This window comes from Tamandua tetradactyla, chromosome 4 (genome assembly GCF_023851605.1).
Source record: "Tamandua tetradactyla isolate mTamTet1 chromosome 4, mTamTet1.pri, whole genome shotgun sequence".
Taxonomy (NCBI): domain Eukaryota; kingdom Metazoa; phylum Chordata; class Mammalia; order Pilosa; family Myrmecophagidae; genus Tamandua; species Tamandua tetradactyla.
Genome location: NC_135330.1, coordinates 10,535,492 through 10,556,783, shown reverse-complemented (window position 1 = coordinate 10,556,783; position 21,292 = coordinate 10,535,492). Strand labels below are relative to the sequence as shown.

General features: G+C 39.6%; 1 protein-coding gene across 1 annotated transcript in view; it reads left to right on the top strand.

Annotated features, from left to right (window-relative positions):
• Positions 1-1,963: 1,963 nt before the first annotated feature.
• Positions 1,964-21,292, top strand: part of FCRL5 (Fc receptor like 5) — an 84,978-nt gene continuing 65,649 nt past the window's right edge. Inside the window, exon 1 of the mRNA XM_077156551.1 lies at positions 1,964-2,100. The gene's annotated coding sequence lies outside the window, so the exon portion shown is untranslated. The remainder of the gene's footprint in view (positions 2,101-21,292) is intronic.

Below are 21,292 nucleotides of genomic sequence, written 5' to 3'. Positions count from 1 at the left end.
TCCCACAGATTGTAGGTTCACCCAAATTCTGTGCTCATGGGGCATCACAGATGCTCTGTGCAAATAGCAAGGAACGCATATTACAAGTATCTCTTTTGCTCATATGCTGGCTCCATTGTCCTCTCAAACTCCACTTATAAAACACAAGTCAAGGATAAAATTATTAAGAATTTCAAAGCAGAAGCAGCAGAGCATTCAACCAAGCTCAGGGCCTGTCCCATCACAGGTCCCAGGCACTGCACAGCTCACATGCCCACGAAGCCAGCCCTACTTAGACGTGTTCATCAAGCCACCAGAACCCGGTCCAGTGATGCTCACCACTGGAAAATGGACCTTCTAGCATCAAAGAAGACGGAAACAAGTTCTGACTCTTTTGCTAAATTCCTTGTAACTATTTGAAACAAGTGTTGGAATATCTAAGTATGCAGATAAGGGGCTTAGAAATAATTGAAACCGAAAGTCCTAGACTCAGAGCTATTTGAAGAAACAGTAATTGAATAAGCTAAAAGAGGAGCTGAGATCAGAGTTCTGAGTGGCAGGCTAATAAACACATTAACTTCCATTTATTCAGCATCTTCTATGTGCTTTGTGATATATACTTTACAAGCATCTTATTTAATCCTGCAACAACTAAAAGGTAAGGATAATTATGCCTGCTTCATAAATTAGGAAACTTGGACTCAAATCTTGCATGGTTTGCCCAAAGTCTCCCAGATGATAGTGCCAGAGCTAAGATTTATTTTCATGCCTATTTGATTCTAATAACCATGTTATTTTTACACCGTAGGCTTCTTCCTTGGCCAAGTGTTTCACTTTCCTGGACTGCTCAAGCAAATACCATGCAATGGTTGGGCATAAACAATGGGAATTTATTAGCTCATTGTTTTGAGACCAGGGAAAAGGTATATCAATGCATTAAGGCAACGCTTTCTCCTGAAAGACCATGGCATTCTGGGGCTGGCTGCCAGTGATACTTGGTTCTTAGCTTGTCAACATGGCCAGGCGCATGGTAACGTCTCCTGGTCTCTCCCTTCTCATCTGCAATCCATTGATGATAAACTTCTGGCTGCTCCCCCTGTAGTTTTTTCTCTGTCTATTCATAAAGGACTCCAGTAAAAGGATTAGTAACCATCCTGGGCTATACCTTAACTGAAGTAACCTCACCAAAAGGTCCCACTGGGAGCAGGCAACAGTGGCTCAGTGGCAGAGTTCTTGACTACCATGTTCAGACCCGGGTTCAGTTCCCTGTGCCTGCCCATGTAAAAAAAAAAAAAGGTTCAACTGAGTTTTACTTCTTTATGTTTGTAAATTGTTTCCCTTACTCTTTGTTATTGAAATGACAACTCTGTCTCCCTTTGTGCTTAGACTTGCTATTTGGAATTGTAATGGCTCCAAAATCCCTTTGTTCGAATCGATAAAAACCTTGAATCCCCTAAACTTGGGAAAACAGGTTTTCGGGCTGATAGGACATCTGATCTCCTGCTTTGTGCTTAGCAATAAACTCTTTGTCTCTTTGAATTCCAGTGTTTCAGGAATTGGTCACTGAGCACATCAGGCAAGAATCCACTGCCTTTGTTCCGTAACAATCTGGATATTCTGGTGGGACCAAAAGGTCCTAAGAAGCAAGGAGGCCATCTATCCGAGGTTCTGGGGCTCTGGTAGAATAGCTAAGTGCAGAAATCGAGACTTCTGCAGCCGCTAGATGTTCTTCAGTCTAGAGGCTTGGCAACGGCAAGAACGGCATCTGTTCTGCTGTTATTTCAAACCCTGTTGGTGCCTTGAGACCTTTCAAAGAGAGAAACCCTTTCCAGTTCCAAGTCTGGACATCTGACTGGGTAGTGGGTCATCAGGTGAAAGTGGACTGGAGAGTCAGTTCAGAAGTTCAAGTTTCCTAGACCTATAGGTCTGAAGCCAGGGATGCGCTTCTTCGCTCTGACCTCTGTACCTTCTGTTTTCTAGGTGCCATTCTGCATGCGGTGTGAGGCCCTGATCTGAGTGTGTCTGTTGAGTATGCTCCTGGAAAATAAGTAATCCAACAATTAATTCATATTCAGTGAAATTAACTAAGTCTGTCAAACTGCTAGCGGGTGTGTTACCTAGGTATAGTGAGTGTTTAATGCTTATTTAATTGCTAATCAGCATGTTAAGTGTTTAATGCCTGTTTAGTGGTTAGTGTGTTCGGTCTAGTTATTAACTGGTGTATTACTTAAATATATAATAAGTGTTAAATATCTTTAAACTCGTTAGTTGATGACTTACTGCATTCGTATTGGTCAGTGTTCCTAACTGGTTACTGTGCCAGTTTGAATCTGTTCAACAATCCTAATTAATGAGGATTAAAGTCATGTTCTTTAGTCCTCATTAAATATTGCTGGGTGGTAACTTTTTTATTGTTTCCATGGAGATGTGAACCACCCAATTATGGGTGGTAACTTTTGAGTAGGTGGTTTCCATGGAGTTGTGTCTCCACCCATTCAAGGTAGGGTTGCTTACTGGAACCCTTTAAGAGGGAATCATTTTGCAAAAAGCTTTAGAGCCACAAGAGTCACCAGAACCAACAGAGCCACAGAATGGACAGAGCCCCAGGAAAGCCGTGGAAGAGAAAACCAGCAGATCTCATCATGTGCCTTTTCAGCTAAGAAAGAAACCCTAAATGTCATAGGCCTTCTTGAACCGAGGTATCTTTCCCTCGATTCCTTAGATTGAATCTTTTCACAGCCGTAGAACGGTAAACTTGCAACTTGATAAATTCCCCTTTTTAAAAGCCACTCCATTTCTGGTATATTGGATTCTAACAGCTTTCAAACTAGAACAGTTATTGATAACAGAAATTCTTTAAAATAAAAACCTTTAGGTTGTACTGAAAAAATAAAAAATATTTTAGTTGTGAGTCTTTAAGGAAAAAGGTTTATTTCTATAAAACAATCTGGCCTCAATATAATGTAAAATCAGGGGAGAAATGACCTAAGAGTGGCTCTAAAATTGTTCTGCAAAGAGGGAGAAATGGGATATAATAATGTATATTCAATCATTTAATTGTCCTTCTAAAAAAGTATTTCTGTGTTTCTGGGTTTTTTTGCAACTATTTTTCTATTTATGACTATGTATATTCTCATACCTCCGGATGGAAATAACAAATTAACAGAAAAATTCTTAAAGTGCTCTAATGGAATTGCTTTAAAAATAAATAAGCACTTTTATATAAATACATAAATTAGTACTTCTAAAGTAAAAAGGGGAGGGGGCAGAGGGAAGGAAAACCCTGAGCAGCAGGGCTCAAGCCTTAGTTTTGTAATTACTGTAAACAACCTGGAAATTAGGAAAAAAATGCCCCTAGAATTTCCCTAAGACAGCAGAATGCTGCCAGAGGGCTGCCTCTGGAAGAGTTAAAGACCTTTTCCAATTGTCCTGGTCACAGTTTAATTGAAATAGATCTAATAATTGGAATAGTTAAAAAGGGTGTAGAGGGTGCACAGGTGGTTCAGTGGTAGAATGCTTGCCTTCCATTTGGGAGATGAGGGTTCAATTCCCAGACCATGCACCGCCTCTCCCCACCCCACCCCCAAAAGAAGAAGGGCTTAGGATCTCTGAAATTCCACAGCTCTCCCCTAAAACTTTCAAATCCAAGTTCAACATACCAGGCTTCATTCTTTCTGTCCCACCTATCCCTGCCCCAGGACCTAACCAGGTAAGGCAGCATGAGAAAAAGACTGAGTTCAGAAAGTTGGCACAAGTGTGGTTTAAAATTTTTTCTTTCTGGGTCTGGAGATTGGAAATCTTCAGCATAGAAAAAATGCTTCAGAATAAACCATATTTGTTAAAAAAAAAAAAAAAACAAACTTTTTTTCCCCCAATAATACCTTTGCAATGGTAACTATAGTAATTAAATCATTATTAAAATACAAATAGCCTTGGAATAGGGGGCTGCCTTTCTGGGATTAGAGTCATGGGTTAGGTAATCCCAGAGTCCCCAACAACCTTCAGGAACCTTGTCCCTACAAATGAGGAAGCAAAGGTCTCTATGCTTTTCTGAGGATCATAGAAAATGAATAAATTCCAGTTCTGGAGGCCAGAACTTCACAAGACTGAAAGCAACTGCCAGGCAGGGAATTGAAGATCAGCTTGGTGCCCTGTCTCACTCACCACCACAGCAGAGTACTCAGGCTCTGCCAGATGAAGGATGCAGCTTTGTTTGCCTAGTGCTTGTCTGGTTCCAAGTGAAAACCCAGAGGAGGACCAATGTCAGCTGAGCTATTGACAATGCAACCACCGAGAGATGAAGTGAAGATCAAGAGAAACAATGAAAACGGATGTTTGGAGTTCCCAAAGAATATGACAAGAATGGTATCAGTGACCCTCTAAGATGTAGCTATAGACTTCACCCAGGAAGAGTGGGCCGTGCCAGACACATCCCAGAAAAAGCTGTTCAGAGATATAATGCTGGAGAATGTCAATCATCTAATCTCAGTGGGATATCAGGTCTGCAAATCAGATGTGCTTTTCCAGTTTGAGCAAGGAGAGGAATTGTGGAAGGAAGGAGTAGGATTTCCCCAAAACCAGAGTGCAGACAAGGAAAATGGCCTTAGAAAACAAAATATGATGATACAACTATCATCATGCGATTGATATCTCACACTCCAGAGAACCCCTTTGAATGGAATGATTTGCAAGAAGCTTTTACTCACAGATCTACAGGGACTCAACATGTGTTAACTCACATAGGAAAGAAACTCTATGAAGGCAAACCATTTGGAAAGTCTGCTAGTGACCTGTCGTCTTTTACTCAACATCAGCACATTCACAGAAGTAAATAATATGAATGTCGTTTCGTGGGAAATCCTTTACTCAAAGCTCTGGCCTTAGACATTACAGTGGAACTCACATCAAAGAGAACAATATGAATACCATCTATGTGAGAAAACTTTCAATAACTGTTCTGACCTCAGATAACAGGAGAGAACACAGACTGGAGAGAAACCATATGCATGCAATATATATGGAAAAATCCTTCCATAATAACTCTAACCTTAGACAACATTGAAAAATTCACACCAGAGAGAAACCATATGGATGTTATCTTTGTGTGAAAGCCTTTAGTAGATGTTTCCCCCTTAGACGACATGAGAGAACTCACACTGGAGAGAAACCCTATGGATGTCATCTGTGTGATACAGCTTTCATAGATATCCTGCCCTTAGAAGACATGAGAAAACTCACACTGGAGAGACACCATAAGACGGCCATATATGCCAAAAAGCCTTCAATGTTTTGACCTTAGACAACATGGAAAAACTCATACTATAAATGTTTTTAATATTGAAGAGACTTTAACCATAGCTTTAACCTTTTAAACTTTCCTGAGGAACCACACACTGAAGAAACTATGTTTAGAATTTATGCAGAAGGGCCTTTACTTATCCTTAGGACTTCAGTCAGCCCAAGTGAATGCCTACTGGAGATAATCCATATAAACGCCATCTATGTAGCAGAGTCTTTAATAGATGGCCTGACCATATACAATATGAGAAAACTCACAATATAAATGTAATGAATGGAGGAGAGCCTTCATTCATACCTCTAACTGATAAACTTGAAAACTCAAATGTGAGAAAAATTTCTGTCTGTAATGAATGTTGAAATGACTCAATTTAAAATTCATCCCTTAAACAAAATGAATGGACTCCACTAGAAAGAAACTCTAGGTCTGTAATTACTGTGCACAACCATTCATGCCAGCCTTGGGGTGCACAAGAAAACACAGTGTAGGAATATCTTCTAAAAAAGGAAGTAAGAGTAAAAGTCTTTACTAGGAGAATGAAGCTTCTTGGAGTAATGCCAGATAATTCATGTAGTAAAAGTTACACAAGAAAAAGTCCTGTCAAATCATTTATTAATTATGCTGGTTTGAAAGGAAGTATGCCTCCTAAGAAAAGCCATGTTTTAATATGTCTCATTTTGTAAAGGTAGAATAATCCCTGTTCAATATGGTATGTTTGAAACTGTAATCAGATTACCTCCCTGGATGATGTGATTTAGTCAAGAGTGGTTGTTAAACTGGATTAAGGGATGACATGTCTCCACCCATTTGGGTGGGTCTTGATTGGTTGACTGGAGTCCTATAAAAGAGGAAACATTTTGGAGAAAGATTCAGAGAGAGCAGAGCAGAACAACATAGCCATGAGAAGCACAGTTCACCAGCCAGTGACCTTTGGAGATGAGGAAGGAAAATGCCTCCAGGGGAGCTTTATGAAACCAGAAGCCAGGAGAGAAAGCTAGCAGATAACATGTTCACCATGTGCCCTTCCAGCTGAGAGAGGAGCCCTGACTGTATTCACCACGTGCCTTATCACTTGAGAGAGAAACCCTGAACTTCTTCGGCCTTCTTGAACAAGGTAACTTTCCCTGGATGCCTTTGTTTGGGCATTCTGTTAGACTTGTTTTAATTGGGATGTTTTCTCAGCCTTATAACTGTAAGCTAGCAACTTATAAAATTCTCCATTTTAAAAGCCATTCTGTTTAGGTCTTTTATCCATTTTGAGTAAACTTTTGTATAAGGTATGAGATATGGGTCCTCTTTCATTCTTTTGCATATGGATATCCAGTTCTCTAGGCACCATTTATTGAAGGGGCTATCCTGTCCCAGGTGAGTTGGCTTGACTGCCTTATCAAAGATCAATTGTCCATAGATGAGAGGGTCTACATCTGAACACCCCTATTCGACTCCATTGGTCAATATATCTATCAGTATGCCAGTACCATGCTGTTTTGACCACTGTAGCTTCGTAATATGCCTTAAAGTCAGGCAGTGTGGGACCTCCAACTTCATTTTTTTCCCTCAGGTTACTTTTACCTATTTGGACCACCCTACCCTTCCAGATAAATGTGCTTATTGGTTTTTCTATTTCTGAAAAGTAAGTTGTTGGGGTTTTGATTGGTATTGCATTGAATCTGTAAACCATCTTAACTATATTTAGCCTTCCAATCCATGAACATGGTATGCCCTTCCATCTATTCAGGTTTTCTGTGATTTCTTTTAACAACTTCTTGTAGTTTTCTTTGTATAGATCCTTTGTCTCTTTAGTTAAATTTATTCCTAAATATTTTATTCTTTTGGTTGCAATTATAAATGGAATTCTGTTGCTTCCTGTAGAAATAGAGCTCGAAGGATATTAAGGAATGATGAGAAAAAAAGAAAGGAAGAAAGAAAGAAAGACACAGACGGGCTCAGGGGGTCTGAAGCTTGAGTTTACTTCAGACAGACTTCAGACAACTTTATTCTCAACCAGATCCTTGTTATATACCACAGGATGTCAATAGATATGCAGGCATTTCCTGAGGGAGCAAGATTTTTATCTCACAGTGTTCTTCATACTTAACATAACTGTTTTGGGTAAACATTCTCTTCCTCCCAGACTGCTCTACATAACAATCACCACAGTTTACCGCTGCCATCCCGAGGCCAGCAGCTTGCAACAAATTCTGTAGGTCTTGCTTTAAACCCTTGGCTTCTACAGAATTCCTTTTTTGATTTCCTCCTCAGATTGTTCATTCCTAGTTATAGAAATGCTGCAGATGTTTGAGTGTTTATCTTGTAACCTGCCACTTTGCTGTGCTCATTTATTAGCTCTAGTAGTTTTGCTGTGGATCTTTCAGGGTTTTTGACATGTAGTATCATATCATCTGCAAACAGTGAGAGTTTTACTTCTTCTTTTCCAATTTTGATGCCTTGTATTTCTTTTTCTTGTCTAATTGCTCTGGCTAGAACTTCCAACACAATGTTGCATAACAGTGGTGATAGTGGACATTCTTGTCTTGTTCCTGACCTTAGGGGAAAAGTTTTCAGTTTTTCCTCATCGGGGATGATATTGGCTGTGGGTTTTCCATATATTCCCTTTATCATTTTAAGGAAGTTCCCTTCTATTCCTATCCTTTGAAGTGTTAGGTCTAAGACCATAAAACAGAAGAAAATGTAGGGGAATACCTTATAAATCTTATACTTGGAGGTGGTTTTATAGACCTTACACCCAAAGCAAGAGCACTGAAGAAAGAAAGAAGGAAATGGGAACTCATCAAAATTAAACACTTTTGCGCATCAAAGGACTTCATTGAGAAAGTAAAAAGACAGCCTACATAATGGCAGACAATATTTGGAAACGACATAATCAGATAAAGTTCTAGTATCCAGAATTTGTAAAGAGATTGTTGAACTCAACAACAAAAAGACAGCCCATCCAACTACAGAATGGGAAAAAGTCTTGAACAGACACTTCTCAGAAGAGGAAATACAAATGGCCAAAAGGCACATGAAGAGATGCTAAACTTCCCTGGCCATTAGAGAAATGCAAATCAAAACCACAATGAGATATCATCTCATACCCACCAGAATGGCCATTATCAACAAAACAGAAAATGACAAGTGCTGGAGAGGATGTGCAGAAAGAGGCACACTTATCCACTGTTGGTGGGAATGTCAAAGGGTGCAACCACTGTGGAAGGCAGTTTGGCGGTTCCTCAAAAAGCTGAATATAGAATTGCCATATGACCCGGCAATACCATTACTAGGTATCTACTCAAAGGACATAAGGGCAAAGACACAAATGGACATTTGCACACCAATGTTTATAGCAGCATTATTTATAATTGCAAAGAGATGGAAACAGCCAAAATGTCCATCAACAGATAAGTGGCTAAACAAACTGTGGTATATACATATGATGGAATATTATGCAGCTTTAAGACAGAATAAAGTTATGAAGTATGTAACAACATGGATGGATCTTGAGGACATTACACTGAGTGACATTAGCTGAAAACAAAGGACAAATACTGTATGGTCTCACTGACATGAACTGACATTAGTGAATAAACTTGGAATATTGCGTTGGTAACAGAGACCACCAGGAGATAGAAATAGGGGAAGATATTGGGTAATTGGAGATGAAGGGATACAGATTATGCAACAGGATTGAATATAAAAACTCAGAAATGGCGGGCCGCGGTGGCTCAGCGGGCAAGAGTGCTTGCCTGCCATGCCGGAGGACCCCGGTTCGATTCCCGGCCCCAGCCCATGTAAGAAACAAACAAACAAACAAAAAATAATAAAATAAAAAAATACTTTAAAAAAAAAAAAAAACTCAGAAATGGACAGCACAATACTACCTAACTGTAATACAATTATGTTAAAACACTGAATGAAGCTGCATGTGAGAATGATAAGAGGGAGGAGGGCTTGGGGCATAAATGAAATCAGAAAGAAAGATAGACGTTAAAGATTGAGATGGTATCATCTAGAAATGCCTAGTGTGTATAATACTAGTCACTAAATTTTAAAAATGTTTTTGCATGAGGAAGAACAAAGGAATGTCATTACTTCAGGGTGCTGAAAATTGATGGGAATTAATATTTTAAAATCTGACCTTATGTGTGAGACTAAGCAAAAAATGTTTATTTGGTACAAAATTTATATTTTGACTAGTGCTTTTGCTAATATAACTGATGTAGATAGCTTGAGTGAACACCATAAGTACTTGGAATCTCAGGTAGGACATGAGATCTTGCTGGTTTGTCCAGAGTGATGCCCTGATGAATCCCAGAGTGATTCGATCAGTGAGTGGAAAAGTATTTGCAAAGTCCCCTTTGGGGAATGGTGAGAACGGGGAGAAATTCAACTTCCTCAAGTTGAATTTTTGATATTCTCACAAGCAGTGTGGACAATCAAAGCTACAGGCTGAGTCCCCAGTCTCGGGGTTCATTCATATGAAACTTAACCCCACAAAGGTTAGGTCAAGCCTACTTGAAATTTAGGCCTAAGAGTCACCCCCAAGAGAGCCTCTTTTGTGGCTCAGATGTGGCCTGTCTCTCCAGGCAACACAACAAGCAAAGTCACCACCCTCCTGCTGTCTACATGGGATGTGACTGCTAGGGGTGTGGACCTTCCTGATCACGTGGGACAGAAATCCTAGAATGAGCTGAGACTCAGCATCAAGGGATTGAGAAAAACCCTAGAATGAGCTGAGATTCAGTATTAAGGGATTGAGAAACCCTTCTCGACCAAAAAGGGGAAGAGTGAAATGAGACAAAGTGTCAATGGCTGAGAGATTCCAAGCAGAGTCGAGAGGTTATCCTGGAGGTTATTCTTACGCATTAAGTAGATCTCACCTGGTTATTCAAGATGTAATGGAGAGGCTGGAGGGAACTGCCTGTAAACGTAGAGCTGTGTTCCAGTAGCCATGTTTCTTGAGGATGATTGAATAATGATATAGCTGTCACAATGTGACTGTGTGATTGTGAAAACCCTGTGTCTGATGCTCCTTTTTTCTACCTTGTCAACAGAAGAGTAGAACATATGGAATAAAAATTAACAGGGGGAACAAATGTTAAAATAGATTTAGTTTGAAATGCTAGTGATCAATGAAAGGGAGTGGTAAGGGGTATGGTATGTATAATCTTTTTTATTTTCTCTTTTTGTTTTATTTCTTTTTCTGTTGTCTTTCTGAATTGATGCAAATGTTCTCAGAAATGATAAACATGCAACCAAGTGATGATATTATGAATTACTGATTATATATGTTAATGTTATTCATTTGTTAAATTTTTTAAATTAATCAATGAATAAATTAAAACATAACAAATAAACAATAAACAATAAACGGGGTACCAAATTACAAAAAAAATGCCATTCTGTTTCTGGTATATTGCATTCTTGCAGCTAGCAAACTAGAACAACATACACGTATGTTCATGACTGATTTTCAAGTTCACGCATTGTTTCTTTTGCCAACTCCAGTCTCCTGTTGAGCCCTTGTAGGGAGTTTTCAACTTCAGTTACTGTGTTCCTCACCTCACTTTGTTTCCTTTTCATAATTTCCATCTCTCTAATGATATTATTCTTTGTGTTCATCTAACATCTTCCTGATTTCTTTTAGTTCTTTGTCTATGTTTTCCTGTATCCCACTGACCAATTTTTAAAAGTTGGGACCAATTTTTAAAAGTTTTATCTATTATACCTTTTGTTTTGTACCTCTTAATTCAGGATTTCTAAATCTTTCCCTACTCCTCTCCCTAGGCCATCATTTCCTGTTTCTGTATATGCTTTGTAATATTTTGTCCTAAACTATGCATTTTAATAGTTTAGCGTGTTTATCACTGGAATTTAGACACTGAGCTAACAACAAGAAAGAAAAAAGAGGAAGAAGTAGGAAAAGACCAAAAAGTGTTGCTCAGTCTTCAAAGATTGACCTGAGTGAGTCCTTTCCTTCAGTGCTTATCCAAAGAGTGATTTTGGAGAGTACCCCCAGGTCATCGAGTAATGTCCTCCCTGATCCTTTCTGCACATGCCTCTTTTCTTGGCATATGTGTGGCCCTAGAAATTACCTGGTTTCCACAAATACTGGTGTCCCCTCTGCCCTAGGAAACAGTTTCCTCATGGTCTTCTCCACTGCGCTGTAGCTATCAATCCCTTGTCCCAGGGAGCATGACTTGTGTGCTCTCCCTCAGCTTTCTGTAAGGGAGCTCACTGAGCTGCCTTCTCTGTGCACTAACAGTTCTATGACATCGAGTCTCTCAGAGGACCACCAGACAGATTGGACCAAATATACTTCCCCTCTCTATGCACACAAGAGTTACTTTGCTCCCCTCTAATGGGAACACAGATCCCCACTGAGTGCATGGGACAACTGTGTGGAGCTGGTGAGGGAGGAGCCAGGCAGGCCTCCAGAGATCCTAAGCTCTTAAGTTTCCTTTTTCTTCCTTGAACCTTCACCCTGTTGCTGCCATCTTTGAACTCTCTCTGGAGCTTCTTTAATGACATTTCTTCCAGTTCTTGCTGGTTGTTCTGTAGGGGAATGGCACCATGAAGGTTCTCAGTCTGCCATCTCAATTTGAGCAGACAATTCAGAAATGGTGTAGTTAATCAGGTAGACCCTCCACCTTGAAAAAGAGGAACTTGTTCTCTCCTCATTCCATTTCATCTATTCTCCATTTGTGTCCACAGGGAGAGTAGAATAAGCAACAAGATACCCACTATACTCTAATACTCTAATATTTCCATTAGGTGCAAAGCTACCTAATGGAAATCTGAAGAGCTATGGAGACAGAAAGTCAGGAAAGGTGCGTGGTGGGATATGAAGGGTGAATATTTGGTTCTGTTCTAAACTTTTCCATGAACTTTGAGCTGTATATGTTTGTTCAGTGGCAGGAAGATTTCCTGACAGTGTAATTTGAATAAAATCCAACCTCATTGAATTTGTCCAACCTTAGAGATTTAGGCTGAATATCACAATTAAGCACAGAGCTGTGTCCATTTTAGTCTGCCCTTCAGGATTTGATGCAGGCCCAAGACGTTTTAACATCTCAATTTGATCAAGCATCCTTAAAAACATCCCTCCATTTTGCCTAGTCATATTCATTTATTGCTTCTCTTAATAACATGAAAATTGCCAGAAAATTAACCAGAACATGAAAGAAATACTAAATATTTCCTCCACTATTCCATGGTTTAGTCAGGAAAGCTACTTGGTTCATCTCTAGGTGCAAATACTTTTTTATCACTATTGACCATTGCTAAGTCACGAATTATGCTATTTACAGTTAGATTTACCTTGTAGGAGATTGATGAGTTGCAAATAATTTTTGTCCTGCATGTTTTGTTTTGTCCTATTGAAGAAAAATACAAGAACCCCATGTTTTGTTTTTTATGTTCCTAAAAGGCGTTAACCATATTTGATATCTAACATGAAAATAATATTCCAATTTTCCTTTTCTGATGGAATATATTGGTCTTCAGTGCTCTTTTCCTTTCACATGGCTTACTTGTTCTTATTGTTACTGCATAACAGACTTAAAGACATCTTTCCAACTAGTCATTGCATATTAGATTTAGAGCAATAGTCGTATCTTTCTAAAGGTCATATTTTGATCTAACACATTGGAAGAAAATATAGACACAAGAATAATCACTACTTAAATTGGCTGGGCCTTGTGGTGGGAGGTGACACAAATTCAACTCAAATATACTGAATCCCTCTGAGAAGAGGATAGGTATTGGATCACATAACTAAATGTCCAAAGGGACAGATACCTGAAGATGTGACTTGATCTGTTTCCTCAGAAACATGACGATCTCTTTTCTACCCCTTTTGGAAGCTTCTATCTATGTTGGTTGTTAACTTCAGCAGGTTGTTCTGAGCCCCAGCAGGCTGTTCAAGCTCCAGCAGCTCTCGGCTTACTACTGTTCAGTTTAGCAATGAAAAATAGAGAGCAACTATTTCCCATTGATCAAAATCCATTGTGTTCTTTCTCATTATTCTGGCTTTGCACCTATTCCTATCCCTGTAGCACCCAATGGCATTCTGACTGAACACCCTGGCAATGCTCTTCTCACCTTGGAGCGACTTTTGGGAGTATTGACCCAAACCCTATGACCTTGGAGTGGGAGCGTGGTGATCCCAGATGCTGAAACCAAGGTAATAACAAAAAGAAGAAATGAATCCCCTATCCTCCCAAAATGTCAAGAAATGAAGATGTATACAATTTTAATGATAAAGGTTTTAATATGTAATGAGTGCTAACAGAATATTCCTGTAGTAATAAAGATAAACACACAATAGAAATAACTTTAAAAAATAAAGTCCCAAATAGAGTTAGGATAGAAAACTGAGTAATTATACAACTCTTACATGAAGCCAAGCACAAAATGGGTAACTCCCAGGAGCATTTGCTTTGAAATCAGAAATCAGTCATCCCTGTCACATATCAAGGTGAGGTATTATAGCACTATATTTAGGTGCTATATTTGGTGGGGACATATTAGTAGCATTATGATTTAGAACAAGTTTATTGTTGTTGCTTTGTTTTACTTTTCCCACCTGTCATTCCCAGTTCAACCTACCATACTAAGCGAATCATTACTTGTTAAAGCTATGAAACACATTTTTAGAAAGGGAAATGAATGGGTTTGACACCATGAGTGAAATATTACCCATTTGAAAAATTGATTCTTGTCATTTATTTACTTAATAACTATTTTGGTCTCTCACTCCTTGTCAGGAACTATTCTCGAGGTTGGGGAAGCTGGGATGAGTAAGACAGCCTGATTCCCTGAGATCTTGGGGCCTAGCTACAGGACAAAACATGTGGCCTCTACGGAAGCCTGTTCCATTTTGCCTGATGGATGGTTTCCAAGGTTTGTCCATGTTCAGAAATGCGGACCTACAGAAATAACAAGGATTACGTAAAGGCCACCACGTGAGAAATTGCAGGTCAGAAAACACAGGCCATACATGGATTAGGTTGTACCTTATTGATAAACACTCCCTTTTTCTGACCTTTCAATAAATAAAGCATGCAAAACATTTAAGAACTTTTTTTTTAATTTACTATCCAAATTGAATATTGATAAATGACATTACTATTGTAACCAGGGGGTACTGACCTCTTGATATATATATAGAACCACACTTTGAGTTTCAAATGTTTCCACTGGTGTAATACCTCACAGGAAACTTTTACCACAGTTGAAGATACAGATGATATGCTAAGAATACCTAGAACTATAGTTAAATACAACAAATTAACTTATAAGATTCATATCATACAATCTACAGTAATAAAATACACTAACAATTATAACCTATGAGTGATTTTAAATCCTTAATAGAATAAGACTAAAAGAGAGGAAATAAAGTTTATCAGGTGAGATGAAAACATGTTGCTGTTGTCACGGCTCCTGGAATAGATTGAGTGTTGGGAACATCACACAGGAGGGGACACATCTGTTTCCGGGTGGGTTCGGTGAACAGGAGTGGGAGTCTCTAGGTTGGTGTTGATACATTGTTGTTAGCAGGGGAGATTAGTGTTGGTCCAGGGAAGTCCCTTGGCAAACGGACTCTTGGGGAGCCTCCTCCTCCTCACTTTCCAGAATGGTGGGAAGCACGGGCTGCCCTCTTCTCAGGAGGCCTCTTCTCCTGGCACTCCTTCCTAACAGCAGGCTTTGGACGGGAGAGGAGTGTGGAGGACCAGAGCTTGGGGCAGCTGCTCCGCTGTCCCATGCGAGGCTTGAATGAGAAGAAGCTACTGAGCTGCTTCTGCCTGGGCAAGGAGCCCCCAGACGAGCTCCGTCTTGGTCTCTGGTGACAGCCGCTGCCTCAGGATGGGGTTGGCCAGGCTGAAGATTCTCAGGCATTTTGCCACTGGTCGATACAGGGCGTGCCTTGCATGCCCTTATCATCTCGGCCTGATGGTCTTCCTTCCTTGGGGATCTGTTGGTCGTCACGCTTCCTGGACCTGTTTTGCGGACTCCATCAAACGCTCCATTTGGAACAGCAGGGATGCAGTGGTAACTTTCCGATCGTTTCTGTTCTTCCTCCAATAATTTTTGCATCATGTATGCAGTTTCCTTTCTCACTTCATATAGGTTTCTCTCAGCTATGTGAGCTCGTATCCCCATGTCATGAGCTTTCCTCTCCTGGGACCTGAGGAGGCTTTGGTAATACCGTGAGACTCTTTTGAGTTCTTCTGAAAGAATTTCTTCTTGAATTGTATAAAATTTCAGGTCTTCACATGTGTTGCTGTTATTTTTATTTGGTTTGGAAAAGTCTTCCTCTATCTTTATGGGGTAAATTCTCTCCAAATTGAACCTTGGAAAAAATCTGTTCCCGTTTCTCGATGACGTTTAGGCTGGACTTGATGTTTCTGCTCCAGCTTTTGCCTCTGCCTTTCCAATTCCCTGATTTCTGCCTGGAGCAAGGCCTTTTCTGTTTGGGATCTTTCCATGCAATCTTTAAATGCATTGATCATTTTAGTTTTTTCTTGCAATGCCATGTACATTTGTTTTCTTTTTCCCTTGAGGGTTTGTACCTGAGTATGTAAATCCATGCTGTTAAAAAACAGTCCTTTAGGTTCGTCAGCTATGAGACCTCCATTGCCTGATGTCTTCTGTATGTCCAGTTCCACGGTCCCAGGACCCATGTTATCTTCCTGGAGAGCAGGGGTCGAATTGCTCATCTTTGACAGGGGCTCACCTGCAGGCTCGACACGACCCACTGTATTTTCAAGACCTGACTCCGTAGGTAGACTAGAGGTTTCTCAGAGAATTTTCCCTTTAGTGAATTTGCCCACTCTTCCTTTCCGTTTTTCAGATTCCAGGGAAAAGAGGTTTTTGATTCTTCCAAGCCTGGCATTGCCCTCCAAAGCTTCCGCGACTGTTGTGTGAAGCTGTTCTGTATCCTCCTGAGGGATTTTGAAAGATGATTCAGTTGGTGCTACCTGATGTTGGGTTTGGTTTGTTGAGCCTTCTAGAGGAGGAGTCTTGCTTGCCATGCCATCCATCGTCTGAACATCCTGTAAACATTTAGACGTCTCTCCTTTCCATAATATTCTAGAGAAATCTCCCTTCAGTCCAAGGAAAGAATTGCAGCTTTCCACATCTTTGTGGGTCTTCACATGTACGATTTCGGATACTTTGTTTAGGACCTTGTCTTCTGTTATGGTTGGTGTAAGGTCTTGAAATACTCTTTCAATGTGGTGAAATGTATCAATAATTTGCTGTCTTTCTTCTAGAAGGGCAGAAATGTCAGCGTTCAGTTTTTTGTCTGTCTTTCCATCATCATAAAAAGATTTAATGATAAACACCCCTACTGTGAATGTGCCAGCCACCAATGCCCACAGCATTCCCTGGGATTCTAGGCTGGGTATCAAGTCCTCTGGCAGTGCTGCCAACAGCAGGCACAAGGCCTCCAGGACCAGGATTGTGCAAAGCATCACGACTCTCTGCCGCCTCTATGAGGCTCCTGAAGCCTTTGCTCAGTGGCTTCAGGTCAGCAGGAGCCTGTAACCACAACACAAGACAGAACACCACGGCCCGGCAACCAAACCGAGCTCAGTGGAGGTGGGGGAGGGGCAGGAAGAACGGTGCCTCCATCTTTCCCCACACCTGAGCCCACAGAGTCAGTGAGCACATCACAGGAGTGAGGGGATATGCACTAGACTAGAGGCTAGAAGAGATGGTCTAAGGGTCTCACCATGCTCGACCTTTCCTGTCCCCAAGAACTAAGGTGATCCATGTTCTCCCACACCTGTAGCCCTCTGGGCTGCTTGTTTCATGGGGGAGGATTTACAGACCCTCATTCTTGTCACTGATCCTCTTTATCTTAAATTAGCTTTCATTCTATGGCCTTGGAGAACTAATCCAGCCCATGGTGATCAGGATATTCTTTGTCTCTCAGTGCCCTCCTTGGTTTCTGTCTGACTGGCCTTGAGTGTGTTTGATGAGTATAAGAGAGTTTATGTGCCCTACACAGGGTTTCAACTCTCTTCACTAATTTCACCTTTAAAAATTAAGAGAGATGGGGTGTGAGTGTTGTTCTGTGGTAGAATTCTCACTTGCCATGCAGGAGACCCAAGTTCGATATCCTGCCCATGCACTCCCCTCCCAAGAAACAAAACAAACCAACAAAAGAAACAAAAAATTCAACAACTGATGCTTTGATAACGGGACTCTTCAGCAACTGTATGATTTTTTTCAAGTTTTTATTTGAAATTATTTCAAACCTCCAGGACAGTTGCAAAGTTAATACAGAACTCATATGTTAAACTCCAATATACTACCATACCCCATTACCCAGATCCATAAACTTCAATGTTTTGCCATCTTGGCCATATTGTTATATCAGCCATCCATGCATCTATCTGTCTGTCTGTCTATCTGTCTGTCTATCTATCTATCTATGTATCTATCTATCTATCTACCTATGTATCTCAATCTTACCTCTCATCTAATTTTCTCAGTAACCTTTCCAATACCACTGTATCATCTCTCTGTTCTCCACACAGATGTAAGAGTAATCTTTTCAATATATGGAATTAGCCTTTTAATTATCATTTTTCCCAGTGTAGCATGTTCTAGCACTTTACCCTCATCTCACTTCACTCTGGAATTCTTAGTTCTAGCCACGTTGGTCATTTTCTTAGTTCGTTTATTGTATAATCCTTTCTTGCTTCATGACGTTATTGTATGTTGACTAGAATAGGCTTCCCCACCTCGCCCACCACCAACCTCAACATGTTTTTCTAGCTAATGTTATTGATCCTTTTGATCTCATCTTATATAACACTAAATCTTAGGAAGCTTTCCCTGAACTCCATAGAAATGGTTAGGAACTTTATGATATACAGCAGTAACATCTTAACTTTTCCTTTACAGCAATTTGCCTAGTTGTAGTTCTTTACTGCTTTCTTTTTCTTTTATTATGTAATGTAGGTGCTAGAATGACAGAGACTATCTTTTGTGTTTGTTACTGCATCCTTAGATTCTAAGGCTTGATTGGCCTATAATGGTTCCTCAATGAGCCCTTTTGATAACTGAATAAATCTGGCCTTTATAACACATTATATGAATTATTGGAATTGTCTCTCAACTGAGCTGTCTTGACCTTAATCTTCTCACGTTTTATGAGTAAATCCAAATGCCTTCACCTAGCATAGGAGGATCCTCTGTGTCATGATACCAGTGCTTTTCATTCATTAATCTTTTCTGCATCTCTTGATTTATATTCCAGGTATATTAAAAAACATGTAGCACTTCACCCACAGCACCCTTTACATTATTTCATCGATTATTCTCTTACTATGACCCCCTAACCGAGAATTATAGAAGCTTGTCCAGAGAAGTCACTGGGTCTTTTTCATCTCTTTATTCCCAGTGCCTGTTAAAGTATCTGGAAATAACTTGTTGAACTGAAATGAACTCCACATTTAACCACAGAAACTTCTTGATTTAGTACATTGAGTTAGATTTAATTCCACGCATTTTCAGTTTTTTCATTGAATCACAAATTACTGTTATTTTATATCTCCCATGAAAGCACAGCAAGACAATTGTGATAACATATGATTCTTTGAATGGATGTAGAAAATGTTTCTGTTTAAGCTTTTATGCTCATAAATGCCCTGGCAATATTAATATTAAATCTGCATTCTTCGTAGGCTTAGTCATAAATCCTATTGGTCAAACTAGGTTATTTTAAATCAGGGCAAGAGAAAAATAATAGACATTTAAAACAAATCTTAATAGAGTCACAAATAATCCAACCCAAATAGTTCTGGTAGTGGGTCTACACCAGCCTCCTACCTTCCAGTTCTCAGACTTGCCAGGTAAACTTTAAGTATTTGTGCTTCTTCATTTTATGTAGGAGATTGGCTGTAGGGTAGCCACAGCTGCCCAGCGAGATGGAGAAAGGTAGAACTGTCGGCCCAGATGTCCTTCAGATCCTACAGGTGTATTTCTTTTCTTTCTTTTTTACTTTTTCTTTCCTTCCTTCCTCCCTTCCTCCCTCTCTTCCTTCCTTGCTTTCTTTCTCTCTCTTTCTTTTTTTTTTTTGCATCTCAGACTTGTTTATTAGAAGAAAAAAATGCATAACCATATAGCTATAATAAATATGGACACCAAAATAAAACACTCAAAAGTCATTTCTATTATGACTTTTGGAAAAGTCATTTCTTTTCCAAAGGCAGCACACCAAAGCAATTAGCTTTGCTTTTTGATTTCAACTCTCCTTCATTATTAACCAGAAATGGCTTTTGTGGATGGTAAAAATCATTTGGCATCTGCATCGTGGCATTTAGCAATGAAGGGCTCTTTGCAGTCACATTGAGATAGAAACCTTGACCTTGCAGTAGCCCCTCATTTGGGTTTCCATTAATCTATATCTACTGACAAAATATAATGATGAACCCAACCACATCTCATTATGCCCACCTCTGAATTATTATCTAGACACATCTAAATTCATTCTGGTGTTATTGTGTACTGTGTGGTGACCCTTTGCTTTTTCCCCCTTTTTTCTCTTTAGATAAAGTACAGATTTGTAATGACTCTCAAGGTGTTTTTCAAATGCATTATATATGCACACACACACACACACACTATCCACGGATCCAGTTTGACAGCTTTAAAGTCTTGGAGGAGATGTCCTTCCTGTGTTTTATCTTAGCATATGGGCATTTGCCACCAGGGAAACATCCCTGGCTTTCATCCTTAAGGATATCATGAGGGAGTGTCTCAGCAAAGGGCAAGTAGCAGCAATGTAGTAGTCCCCTCAAAGCACTTCTCAAAGTGTGGCCCAAAGATCATCTTTATCAGAATCACAGAAGGTGGGGTCTGGGAATGTGAATTGATAACAAGCACCATGTGTTAACCTCTGATGCATGCTAAAATGTGAAAAACACTGCCCTACAATCTGCCATTAGGGGGTGAGTCTGTATAATCCTAGCTCTCTACCCATGTTGGGGTACACCAAACAGCTGTTAAACCCAGCTTCCCCTCCTGCATGAAGACACCAGCAGCTGACCTCAGCCCTCTCTCTCTTTTTATAGAATAGACACTGGAAGAGCAAGTGTACTGGACTAGCTCAGAGCTTCTATTTGTTCATGTACTGATATAAGCAACACATGAATACATTCTCCTATTGAATAAAAATGAGAAAGATAGACCAAAAGTCCCCTCTGATCTTCACCCTCATTCCTAATCCCTTCTCAGAAGCTACAACTTGTCCTTCCAGATTTTTGCTGGTGCATTTACCTACATATATATGAACCTATAGGGAAGATGTTGTGTTAATGGACATTTGGGTTATTTTCAACCTTTGCTATTACTAACCACATCACACACACACACACAAAAAAAACAGGTCACTATATGCCTCCTTGCCACACATCAGAGGGGAAATTCAGCTAAGGGAAACTTACAAGTCATAAGATACGACCCAATATACACTGACCAGCACCTTTTTTTTTTTTTTAGAAATAGAAAACCTCAAAAACCCTTTAATAAGTGCAAAGATTGAAACTGTATAAAAAAGAACTTGCACAAGGAAAAGTCCATGGCCAGATTATTTCACTGGTGAATTAACACCAATCACTTTTGTTTTTTTTATTAATTAACGGAAAAAAAGAAATTAACCCAACATTTAGAAATCATACCATTCTACATATGCAATCAGTAATTCTTAACATCATCACATAGATGCTTGATCATCGTTTCTTAGTACATTTGCATCGGTTTAGAAGAACTAGCAACACAACCGAAAAAGATATAGAATGTTAATATAGAGAAAAAAATAAAAGTAATAGTAGTAAAAACAAAACAAAACAAAACAAAAACCTATAGCTCGGATGCAGCTTCATTCAGTGTTTTAACATGATTACTTTACACTTAGGTATTATTGTGCTGTCCATTTTTGAGTTTTTGTATCTAGTCCTGTTGCACAGTCTGTATCCCTTCAGCTCCAATTACCCA